The sequence below is a fragment of the Anolis sagrei genome, chromosome 7, assembly GCF_037176765.1.
Source record: "Anolis sagrei isolate rAnoSag1 chromosome 7, rAnoSag1.mat, whole genome shotgun sequence".
Lineage (NCBI taxonomy): Eukaryota > Metazoa > Chordata > Lepidosauria > Squamata > Dactyloidae > Anolis > Anolis sagrei.
Window position 1 is genome coordinate 28,804,302 of NC_090027.1, and position 13,544 is coordinate 28,817,845.

Genomic DNA, 13,544 nt, shown 5'->3' on the forward strand with positions numbered 1-13,544 from the left:
TCCTTCCTTCCCTCCCTCCCTCCCTCCTTCCTTCCTTCCTTCCTTCCCTCCTTCCTTCCTTCCTTCCTTCCTTGCTTCCTTCCCTCCTTCCTTCCTTCCTTCCTTCCTTCCTTCCTTCCTTCCTTCCTTCCTTCCTTCCTGTCTTTCCTTCTCTTCTTCCTTCTCTATCTCTTTCCTTCCTTTCCACCTTTTCTTTCTCTTCTGCTGTGTCTCTTTTCTTCCTTCTCTCTTTCCTTCTTTCCTTCCCTCCCTCTTTCTCTACATCTTCCCCTTTCCTTTGCTCCCTCTTTCCTTCCTTCTTTCCCTTTTTCTTTCCTTCTCTCCTTCCTTTCTTTTCTAACTTTCCTTTCTTCTCTAACTTTCCTTTCTTCCCCCTTTTTCTTCCCCTTCCTCTTTCTCTCCTTTCTTCCTTCTCTACCTCTTTCCTTCCTTCTCTCTTTGCTTCCATGTTTCCTTCTCCCTTTCATTTTTTCTTTCCCTCCCTCCCTCCTTTTCTTTTCTTTTCTTTTCTTTTCTTTTCTTTCTTTCTTTCTTTCTTTCTTTTCTCCCCTCCCCCCCTTCTTCCCTTTTTTCTGTATTGTCATTTAACTTTTCATCATTTTTGGGGCTTTTAAAGTCCCTTCTGCTGTGTTTTTCAGTGTTTATATGAGTGAAGGACATACATTGGGTTGTTAGGTGTTTTGTGTCCAAATTTGGTTTCAATCCCCCCAGTGGTTTTTGAGTTCTGTCAATCCCACAAACAAACATTACATTTTTATTTATATTTATTTATTTATTTAACTTCATTTTTACCCCATCTTTCTCACCCCACTGGGGAACTCAAGGAGGCTTACAAATTCAATGCTGCATGGACATAACAATACAATATACCCTATCAAATTATAAAATAGTTAAACATATGAACAATTAAAACACATAAGCAATAAAACAGATTAAAACCATATGAACCATATAAAATGCCGCGTCTTGATCTCATTCTTATTTATTTATTTATGATATTTATAGCCCGCCTTTCTCAGCCATATGGCGACTCGAGGTGGGTTACAGATTGGCACAAATTTGATGCCATACATTCATAAAAGTGCAGTTAAAAGCCATAAACATAACAATATAAAAACAAATATAAAAACATTAAAACATCTTATTGTCAGTGTCATCTTGTTAAAAATGTTATCCAGTAGCATCGTCTAGCCTTTCCATGTTCATCAGTCATAGTTCCATGTTATCTATGCCACTGCATTCTCAAAAGCTTGCTTAAAGAGCCAAGTTTTCACCTTTTTTTCCAGAAAGTCTTATCCATAGTCATTTTCCAAAATCCAAAGTCATTATTCAGGCTGCTGAAGTCTAATTCTGTAATGTCTTATTCACCAAATGCCTGTGTGCAGAGCAAGGTCTTAAGCATTTTTTTCTAAAGACTAGACGGGATGGGGCCTGTCTGATGTCACTAGGGAGAGAGTTTCACAGCCAAGGGGCAATTACTGAGAAGGCCCTGTCTCTCGTCCCCACCTGTTGCACTTGCGAAGAGGATGGGCCTCCCCAGCTCTTGTTGGCTCATAAAGTTGGCTCATGTATGTATATGTGTGTGTGTGTGTGTGAATATATATATAAATATTACAGTATTTATATACCGCTTTTCTCACCCCCAGGGGGACTCAGGTTTACACATAGATTCTGGCAAAAATTCAATGCCTTACAACTACAATAGTAAAACCACACTTTAAACATAAATCATATTAAAAACAGTACATCCCCAAATATCAAAAACAGTTATTAAAATCATAAAACAATCTCATCAGTCGAGTCGCCGTTCCAGTCCTTGTCCCACTAAAAGCTGCATACATCTATTGTCCAAAGACCTGGTCCCAGAACCATGATTTTAATTTTTTTTAAAGGTCAGGAGCGAGGGAGCAGACCTTACTTCCTTTGGGATTGTGTTCCATAGGTGGGGAGCCACAGCCGAGAGGGCCCTGCTCCTCATCCCCACCAGCGGCATTAAAGATTACGTAGAAGATCCTCATGCTTTTTTTTTTGTACTTTTCCATTATCAGTGGGATGCATTTTTAGGTACTGTTCCATTAACCGGGCAGAGGCCACTAGGGGTGCTAGATAGTCCATTTTATTGGGAGGCGAGGGTTGAAGGAGTTAAATAATTTCTCCTTGTTTCCTGTTATTCCCCCTACCCATGTTGCTGTCATTGAAACAACTCTCATTTATGACATGGGAAGGGGGGAAGGGGAGTAACCAGCAAAACAGGAGAAATGTTTTTCCTTCTATAACTTCCTTTCCAGTTAAAACGAACTACCTTTCTCTCTCTAGTGCCCCCTAGTGGTCTCCGCCCAGATCATGGAACAGTACCCATTTTTGTTTTTAAAGCAAGTCTGTTGGAGACATCACATGGTTGGAAAATAGACATTCATTTATTTGACTTCAGTCACATGTTGTGTTTTCCCCAGAGTAGGGCTCTTTCCAACTTCACTCTGGCAACCTTAAACACAAAACCTTTGAAGGTTCTGCTTTGCTATAGGAGTAACATGGGAGCACTACTTTTTTTGTGTTCTTTTGGTTGTAATTTTAATGAAAGCCAAAGGTCTTGCTAACTAAGAACAGCAATGGAGTTCTGATGTCAGGTTAAGATTCTCCACACTAGCATTGTTGAATGCCTTTATGGAAGGCAGTCAGAATGATACGGAAAAGAAAAAGTGAGCAGCTTTTTAATGGCTGCCATTTATGACTTGAAGGTACATTATCTATCTATCTATCTATCTATCTATATCTATCCATCCATCCATCCATCCATCCACACACATACACTAGCCGTCCCCTGCCACACGTTGCTGTGGCCCACATGGGGGTTCTGTGTGGGAGGTTTGGCCCAATTCTATCATTGGTGGGGTTCAGAAGGCTCTGTGATTGTAGGTGAACTATAAATCCCAGCAACTACAACTCCCAAATGTCAAGATTCTATTTTCCCCAAACTCCACCAGTGTTAACATTTGGGCATATTAAGTATTGGTGCCAAGTTTAGTCCAGATCCATCATTGTTTGACTCCACAGTGGTTTCTGCATAAAGGTGAACTACAACTCCAAAACCAAAGGTCAATGCCCACCAAACCCTTCCAATATTTTCTGTTGCTCATGGGAGAACTGTGTGCCAAGTTTGGTTCAATTCCATCGTTGGTGGAGTTCAGAATGATCTTTGATTGAAGGTGAGCTATAAATCCCAGCAACTACAACTCCCAAATGACAAAATCAATTTTTTGAGTGAAGGACATACCTTGGGCTGTTAGATGTCTTGTGTCTAAATTTGGTGTCAATTCATCCAGTGGTTTTTGAGTTCTGTTAATCCCACAAACAAACATTACATGTTTATTTATATAGATGAATGATATCACATTCACTAGCTGTGTACAGAAATGCAATATAGAGGGAGGGAGACATGCATGCTTGCATGATAAGATAATAATATCATACAAAAGCTGACTAACACAACCTGGGGATCACAACCAGATACTGTGAAGACATCTGCCCTTGCATTTTGCTACTCTGCTGCTGCGTATGCATGTCCAGTGTGAAACACTTCTCACCACACTAAAACAGTTGATGTGGCTCTTAATGAGACATGCCGCATTATCACAGGATGTCTGCTATCTACACCACTAGAGAAATTACACTGTTTAGCCAGTATTGCACCACCTGACATCCGCCTGGAAGTAGCAGCCAATAAGAAAAGGACCAAGGTAGTGATATCCTGTTTGGATATCAGCCAGCACCCCAATGCCTTAAATCAAGAAATAGTTTTCTAAGATCTACAGAGATACTCACAGGACTGTGAGAGCCATTCAGCAGTGGAACTCTCTGCCCTGGAGTGTGGTGGAGACTCCTTTTTTGGAGGTTTTTAAACAGAGGTTAGATGGCCATCTGTCAGGGGTGCTTTGAATGCAACATTCCTGCTTCTTGGCAGGGGGTTGGACTGGATGGCCCATGAGGTCTCTTCCAACTCTATGATTCTATGATCCAGCAAGTGAGAGTTCAAAAGTGGCAGGCTAAACCCCAGAACCTCAATCCATGGCTGATACCGAATAAGCGATTCTCTCCTGGGCACACAGAAATCTGGGTGATTTGGAAGGCACTGAACAGACTGTGTTCTGGCACCACGAGATGCAGAGCCAACCTTAAGAAATGAGGCTACAAAGTGGAGTCCACGACATGTGAGTGTGGAGAAGAGCAAACCATAGACCATCTATTACACTTCAGTCTGAGCCCTGCCATATGCACAATGGAGGACCTCCTCATAGCAACACCAGAGGCACTCCAAGTGGCCAGCTACTGGTCAAAGGATATTTAGTATAATGCCAAGTTTTTAAACTTTGTGTTTTGAAATACATCATAACTGTAGCCTTGGTTTGCTTCTGATACGATAAATAAATAAATGGTAAGATTTTAACTGATATTTCTTTTAATTTTTTTTGTTTGAAAAGGGAATGAGTAATCATTTTACAAAGCCTAGAGAAGACAATTATGCTGGGGAAAGTGGAAGGTAAAAGGAAGAGGGGCCGACCAAGGGCAAGATGGATGGATGGCATCCTTGAAGTGACTGGACTGACCTTGAAGGAGCTGGGGGTGGTGACGGCCGACAGGGAGCTCTGGCGTGGGCTGGTCCATGAGGTCACAAAGAGTCGGAGACGACTGAACGAATGAACAACAAATCATTTTACAAAACACTTCTTAAGCTACTTATTTCCACATTATCTTTCCTAATAAATGCAAGAAATGGCTTTTGCATCTTGCTGCCAGTAACACATCCTGTCCCATTTTCCATACAAGTTCTGGATTTTCTGGTGCTAAATTTAGCACCTTAATAACTATGTTCGGTGAGACGTAACTGCAAAGTTCCCTGAATAGATGCTACCCAAAGTTCCATGAATGGAGGCATTATTTCCTTGCTCCCCCTTTCTCGCAAGCCATTGTCCTGCCCTTCCTCCTCCACCTTTATCAGAGTTTATAATCTTTTGGGGATTTTTGTTGCTGTTGGTAATCCAATTGTGCACATGTCCGCCTATTGGAGGATCTTCACAAAAGTAAAGGACTCATCCTCAGCTATGTGGATTACCGGCTTTTCATACAAAGGAATCAAGAGAAGAATCCGTGTATTATAGCTGTGGTTTAGTGTGATTAAGTGCCGTGTGGGAGTCATGTAACAGTTGCTTCACTTAGATTCTGAAAAAAACAAAATGTAAGCAGAGAGGTTGAATGTGATTCAATTTTTTTAATCACAAGCAAAAACCCTATGAGAATATTGTAGTGAAAGCAAAACTGTGTGAATGAATCATTTGTATGTCTATACAAAAATGTTGATGGCCTTGTGTTGAAAGATCACCGTGTACTTTTTCATTTTTTCCCTCCTTTCAATCATTGAGATCCCAAGGTATTTCTAACATGCGTGTTTATTTAAAAGTCCCACACAGCTCAACTGTACTTACTTCTCAAAAAGAGTGAGGAGTGATAAAGCTCTTAAGACTAGTTGCTGCAGGCTATTTACCCACAGTGTGCACCTGGGCATCGCAACTTAAATCAGAGGGGTGCCATCCACAGGGACAGTCATTTGGCTGCTTGAGACAAAGCAAGAAATAGTATCTGCCCAGATAAAGTAAAGGTAAAGGTTTCCTTTGACATTAAGTCCAGTCATGTCAGGCTCTGTGCTCATCTCCATTTCTGAGCCAAAGAGCCGACGTTGTCCGTAGACACCTCCAAGGCCATGTGGTCAGCATCACTGCATGGAGCGCCGTTACCTTCCCACCAGAGTGGTACCTATTGATCTGCATATTTTCGAACTGCAGAAGCTGGGGCTGACAGTGGGAGCTCACCCCACTCCCTGGATTCAAACCTGCGACCTTTCAGTCAACAATTTTAGCAGCTCAGTGGTTTAACCCACTGCACCTTACAGAAGTAATATTTAGTAATAGGTGAGGGACACATATCAATGACTCAAGAGGCCTTCCGTCTGAATGCAATGGCTATCGTGTCCTCACTAGTAGGCAATAATCGAACCACTACTTCAGCTAAAACACACACATACACTGTTGGCACCATGGGAATAGTAATGAAGGTTTACTTTTCCATTATCTTCCCGCCAAAGCAGTACCTACTGATCTACTCACATTTGCATGTTTGCGAACTGCTAGGTTGGCAGAAGCTGGCCTAACAGTGGGGGCTCACCCCCGTTCCCCAGACTCAAATCAAGGAAAAGCTTTATGAGAACTACCTCTCCTCTTGGCATCCCCCCAGCAACAGCGAGGGTATCCCTCTGGGCAGCCCAACCAGTAAATCCCAACTGGATCCCCCCCCCCCCGACGAGGGTCTTCCTCAAGGGGCAAACCAAGAATGGGCAACTTGGAAGTCCCTGAACAGTCTCAGAAGTGGAGTGGGCAGAACAAAAGACAACCTGGCAAAATGGCACGAACTAAAAGAATCCCACACCTTGTTTGACTGTGGAGCAGAACAGACAACTCTGCATCTGTATGCTTGTCCACCATGCCCTGTCTCATGTACAGAGGAAGAATTGTTGGAGGCTACAGACAATGCTGCATGCCTTTTATTTATATCGTTTTTATACTAATTTATGCAATACTTTTGATACAAAATAAATAACCCTGTTCCCTGGATTCAAACTGCCAGCCTTTGAGTCAGCAAGATCAGCAGCTCAGCAGTTTAACTTGCTGCACCACCAGGGGACTAGCATCTGCCCAACTCTGCCATTTTTTCCCTGCATGTGGAAAAAATGCTATTATTTCAGAGTAGAAGGCAGAACTTACAGATTCTATACAACTATGCTACTTTCCTGTTCTTCTCATTAGTTCTTCCCAGGTGGGTCCCCAATCCAAAAGAACAGGGTAGAGACAAAGATAAATACTTGCTATAAGGTAAAGTCTATTTCAAGGATTCATGTATACTTTACCTGGTCATTTTTGTTAGATTTATCCAGGAGGAATTACAAGTTGGAAAGACAGTTGATGTCACTGGAGGTAAGTGACTCCATTGTCTAATAGTAGGGCTGCTTCCTTGCCTGACATTCTCTCATGTCAAATACTGAGCTAGCCATCCATCTTCCTCCCACCCACTTCATGGATCAACTGGATTAGCTATTGTATTTCTTATATATATTATTCATTTACAACCATCCTTCTAGATTAGGTGATGTTGCTTCTGCTTGTCCAGAGAGTCATGTTGTAGTCCATGGGCTGGAGGTATGATGCCCACCACTGCAAGAGTGGCAATGCTTTTGAAAGCCAGGAGTGCTTTCAAATACCAACGTATTTCCTGGGACCACATTAATTGTGCTGTGGAGCAACATAAAAATGTGGTCAAAAGTTGCCTAAGGTAATATTGTCAGCAGGAATCAAATATTCAAGTTACATGGAGTGTGGGTGAGTGAAGTATGGTAAAAAAACGAGTATCTTTCTCTCCTAAAAATGTCATGGGACATTGGAGGAACTCCAGAGAGATGGACTTGGGGTCTCCAACCCAATTTTTCCTAACAAAGACATGTCATTAGTTTGCTGTGAGTTTTCCAGGCTGTATGGCCATGTTCCAGAAGCATTCTCTCCTGATGTTTCACCCACATCTATGACAGGCATCCTCAGAGGTTGTGAGGTTCCTCTGAGGATGCCTGCCATAGATGCAGGTGAAACGTCAGGAGAGAATGCTTCTGGAACATGGGAAATTCATAGCAACTCCGTGATTCTGGCCCTGAAAACCTTCAGCAACACAGATAGGTCATTTTCAACTAATTGGGAAAGCTCCCAGTGGCGCAGTGGGTTAAACCCTTGTGCCAGCGTGACTGAAGACCGACAGATTGCAAGTTCGAATCCGGGGAGAGTGTGGATGAGCTCCCTCTATCAGCTCCAGATCCCCATGCGGGGACATGAGAGAAGCCTCCCACAAGGATGGTAACACATCAAAACATCTGGGCATCCCTTGGGCAACGTCCTTGCAGACAACCAATTCTCTCACGCCAGAAGTGATTTGCAGTTTCTCTAGTCACTCCTGACACGACAAAAAAAACCAAAAACCAAAAAACAAACAAACAAACAAACAAAACTAATTGGACAGAAGGCAAAACTGGAGACAGAGGCCAAGGCCAAGTTGTGTCCCATTATGACATGCAGTAGTGATGGATAACATTGATATTCAGGAAGATCTTAATGCTACCAATTTGCCCTAAAGATGTCAACCTTTGCTTGTTTCAAAAGTTTTCTTCCAGCTGGATACAATTGTGTTCTGGTGCAATTTTCCATTTTTTTTGCATATTTAAGCATTTGTTTTGGTGAATTGTGTGGGAAGAGTTATTTTATATCCATCCATCCATTAATCAATCAATTTATCTATCTATCTATCTTACGCTTACTTCTTGGGAGGAAAGCAATGTCCAATCTCGATAAAATAGTGAAGAGTAGAGACATACACTGGCAATGAAGATCCGCATAGTTAAAGCAATGGTATTCCCCATAGTCACCTATGGGTGTGAGAGATGGACCATGGGGAAAGCAGAGTGAAGGACGATAGATTCTTTTGAACTGTGGTGCTGGATGAAAGTTCTGAGAGTGCCTTGGACCGCCAGAAGATCGAACCAGTCCATACTTCAGGAAATAAAGCCCGACTGCTCATTGGAGGGAAGGATAGTAGAAGCAAAGTTGAAGTACTTTGGCCACATCATGAGGAGACAGGAAAGCTTAGAGAAGACAATTATGCTGGGGAAAATGGAAGGAAAAAGCAAGAGGGGCCGACCAAGGGCAAGATGGATGGATGGCATCCTTGAAATGACTAGCTTGACTCTGAAGGAGCTGGGGGAGGTGACGGCCGACAGGGAGCTCTGCCGTGGGTTGGTCCATGAGGTCATGAAGAATAGGAAATAACTGAACGAATGAACAACAACAACTATCTATCTATCTATTTATCTATCTGGTAGAAAAACATTGGTTTCATGGTATTAGTACTTGTTTTTGTCCCCCAACTTGTCTTGATTCTATATTTCTTTACATTCAGTGTGATGCCATTTTGAATATAGAGCACCCTAGTAAACTTTTTGTGCCTATGGAGAAGTACCTATTTAATCAATGGTATCCACTGTCAGAAAGGCAGTGAATCTACTCAGGGTTTTATTCCAAAGTACTGAACACTGCCCCCCCCCCCCAATACTTTCAGCTCCTGTGATAGTTCCTGTGAAGTAAAACTCAGAGTGGATATTATGCATCAGCTGCTCCATGTCAGCCACTGGCATCACTTCCCTGGAAAAAGAAATGTGTGAAAAATCACCTAAAATATAAGGGGACATTTTTTCAAGACCTGAAAAAAACATAATAAATCAATACCTGAATTCCAGCTCTTCTTGAGTTATAAACAAGAAGGGGAAAAAGTTTGATTTAGCCCACAGAGAGCAGAATCAATTCCACTGCACTCTTTTGCTGATGTTTGATCCGACCAGATTGATTCTCCCAGTTGTATCAGCACACTCTGGGATCTAAATATTATATAAACCAGTATCAAAATAGAAACACTTACCCAGTTGGTGATCAGCTTGATTTATGTGTCTGGAAAGCTTTAGTGGAATTTGACATACAGTTGCACGCTGACACCAGGTCCAAAAGGCATCATGTCGCCTTTAGAGGCTAGGAAGCCTATGAAGATGAGAGGTATCTCCCCAGTGATTTGTAGGGGCTTGATAAGCTCTTTCCTGCTTTAGCTTTATGTATGAGCTGTTTAAGTCTCCCACATTTTTCAAGTAAGAGAGAGCCCTTATGCTGTCTTAAGTTAGGTAAGGTTTTAATAATTCTAACTGCAAGTGCTTTTCCATCTAGAAGATAGGAAAATGCAGCCCTAGATGATCCCATTATATATCCCCCAAACCTCCACTGATTTCTCACTAATATTGTGGCCTCCTAAAAAGCAATTCTCTTCTTGGTGGGGGACAAAACAGCAACAGACACTACTTTTTGAGGTCTTAACAAATGGTGGATCACCCCCCCCCCAAAAAAAATCCATCCAGTCCATGACCTCTTAAGCCCTGGAAGCAAAACCCCCCAAAATATATATGTGGTCACATCTATTATTTATTTATTTATTTACCATATTTATATACCGCCCCTCTCAGCCCAGAGGCAACTCGGAGCGGTTCACAAATTGGCAACAATTGGATGCCTCAACAATTATAGCAAGTAAAACAATCATAAAATTATGTTAGAAACAATAACATACAATAAAAAAATATAAAAACCATACAAAGTCTTCAAACATTATCGGGAGCATCTTCATGTCATTATTCTATTGCGTTATCAAATAGTTCAATAATTCCGTATAGCTATGCCGTATTTGGGAAGGCCTGCTCAAAAGGCCAGGTTTTCACCTTTTTTCAAAAAGGAGGGAAGGAGCCAATCTTATATCTCTAGGCAGGGTATTCCACAGACGAGGGGCCACCGCTGAGAAGGCCCTGTCTCTTGTTGTGCTGTCGCACGCTGGGCCTGTGCATAAGACTGTAGACAGGACATAAATTCTGTGTGCCCAACGGGATGGCATCTAGCCACCAAGAAGCCCCTAAAACAAAGCCTTACAAAAAAAAACCCACCCTACTGGGGTGTCATTAAGGTGGTCCTTCAGTTCCTCTGGTGCATAGAAATGATGTGCCAGGAGGGGGACAAGGAGGAAAATCACTCCTCACCCCCAATCTCCTGGCACATAATTTCTACATTCCAGGAGGACAACCTTAATGGAAGCCTGGTAAGTTTAAAAAACCTTTTAGGGCTTCTATTAGGGTTTTGGGGTAGTGGTAGGTGCCCTCTCAGTTTTTCGAGTTCATGGAGCCTGAAGAACCAAGAAGGCTATGTAGATTGGACCTGGGGATCGTATGATGCAGTCCCCGGTCCCAATTCACACTGGATCCACACCTGGTAAGGCCCGGATTTTACCTAAGATCTGGGTCTTACTAGGTTCGAATTAGTTCAGAATAATGCAGGGAAACCCACTTTGTTCTGAATTAAGGCGCCATTTGAGACAGGTCTTGGGTTAAAGCCTTGTCTGGATGGGCCCTCAGTATAGATGAGTGGTTCTTAACCTGGGGTCCCCAGATTTTTTGGCCTTCAAATCCCAGACATCTTAACAGCTGGTCAACTGGCTGGGATTTCTGGGAATTGTAGGCAAAAAACATCTGGGGACCCCAGGTTGAGAACCACTGGTATAGGTGGTACAGATGGGTGAGAATGAGTTGGGTATTTGGTTTTTTATAAGTAAGGACAAGTGCCCTAAAACCTTTTGAATATACTCACATATTTCTTTATAAACAGCATCATGTGATATTTCTTAAAGATAATAGAATGAGTGAAAAAAGAGAAGTAAACATTGGATGAATTTTCCCACACCTCATATATTCTCATCAATAAAGATGTTTCAACAAAGTGTTAGTCACTCATCAATTGACTTTCCTGAAGCTGTGCCCAAGGAATAGGTGAGAGACAAAGAGAACTGGTTGGGCAACCCCCATAATATATCCCTGTTGCTTCATTTCAGTGAATGTGCATGGTACATAAAGAGATGTCATAACCATAACAAAGAACAAAAGGCAATTCACCATGTAGAACATCCCAGCAATTGGTGAGTGGGAAATCAATTGCAGAGTAACAATGCCTTCTCCGTCAACCTGGCTTTCCACCAGACCCTCTGCTTTTTAATAGTAGAGAGAGCTTATGACATCCCTGTGTGGGTGGACTCAATATCTTCATTACACACAGGGGAACAAACCCCAGGGCAATTCACTAAGCAAGAGAACTTTAGTCACCCTCATCCACAAATCAATTAAGACGGAGTCTTTGAATTGGAAGGGATTTAGTCATGGTGAAGTCACCAGGATTAGGTTCATCTGAAAGATCTCCTTTGCTGTACCCAGTTGGGCAATACGATTGGATGGCATGAGCTGAGTTCTTCCAACTTTGAGGCTTGAGAAGAGATCATGGCTGCATCTTTCTCCATTCCTTTGATTAATTGATTGTTAATTAATTAATTGATTGATTCTTGCATGATTGGAGCCATGCAACAAAAAAATTGCAATATGGACCACCTCATCAAATATTTCAGAAAGTCAGCCATGCCTTTCTACCATGATTGCCCCTCCATTTATCCCAGTCCTGTATTTTTAACTTTCCTTTTTGGAAAACATATGACTGCTGATAAGAAGAAATTGATTTCTAGTTAATTTATGGGACAAATTTATGGGCCTATCTTAGACCTTAAAGGGACTAGAGCTGGAGGCAAAAACATAGCAACATTGAACCACCATGCCTTCTAGTGAACCTACTGATACTCCCCCCCCCAAAAGTAGTTTGGGGATGTTGGACACCTAAAGCCAATATGGAAGACATATGCCAGGGATTATACTAGATGGTCCTTGGATATATGATACTTTGTGATCCACAGGGTGCATTTTGACCCTCACCCATTTATGAGTCAAGGAATTTCCCGATAAAATTATTTTATTTTCACTTAGGATGGTCTCTGATCCTTGATTGAAAGCTGTTGTTGTTGTTGTTGTTGTTGTTGTTGTTGTTCATTCAGTCAGTCATTTTCAACTCTTTGTAACCTCATGGACCAGCCCACACCAGAGCTCCCTGTCGGCCATCACCACCCCCAGTTCCTTCAAGGTCAATCCAGTCACTTCAAGGATGCCATCCATCCATCTTACCATTGGTTGGCCCCACTTCCTTTTTCCTTCCATTTTCCCGGGCATAATTGTCTTCTCTAAGTTTTCCTTTCTTCTCATGATGTGGCCAAAGTACTTCAACTTTGTCTCTACTATCCTTCCCTCCAATGAGTCGGGCTTTATTTCCTGAAGTATGGACTGGTTGGATCTTCTGGTGGTCCAAGGCATTCTCAGAACTTTCCTCCAACACCACAGTTCAAAAGCATCTATCTTCCTTCGCTCAGCCTTCCCTAAGGTCCAGATTTCACATCCACAGGTGACTATGAGGAATACCATTGCACAGGCCCGTAGCCAGGATTTCGTTTTGGGGGGGGGGGGGGGCTGATTTTTTTTCAGGGAGGGTTTGGGGGGGGGGGCTGAGTCTGAGTGAAAGAGGGTCTACCCTAGCAAACCTTTTGTATCATTACCCCAATACCCCCTGCATATGGGATATATTGAGTATGGTGATCAGATCATGATATGAATAAACATAACAGTTTTAATAATGCACCAGTAAGGCCTTTTCGCGAACCACCATGAGAATTTCGGGGGGGAGGGGTGTGTGTGAAGTCCCTCAACCCCCCCCCCCCCCCCCGGCTACATGCCTGCCATTGCAAGTACCAGCTTCTATATAAGCCAACAGTTTTGATGGTGCTGGTTCTGGACCCTCCAAAGCTCTTCCACCTCTAAGGCAGAGGAAACAAGAGATTAAGTTTCTCTTTCCCTGTTTTCCTACCTTTCGCAGTGCAAGTTTCCAGGCTGCCTATACTGAATTTGGAAATGGTCCCGTATTGGACCACAGCTTACAGAACAGCATTAATGG

At 42.4% G+C, this 13,544-nt stretch overlaps 1 protein-coding gene across 1 annotated transcript in view; it reads left to right on the top strand.

Annotated features, from left to right (window-relative positions):
- Nucleotides 1–13,544, top strand: part of BARX2 (BARX homeobox 2) — a 58,776-nt gene that overhangs the window by 20,229 nt on the left and 25,003 nt on the right. The window lies entirely within an intron of this gene.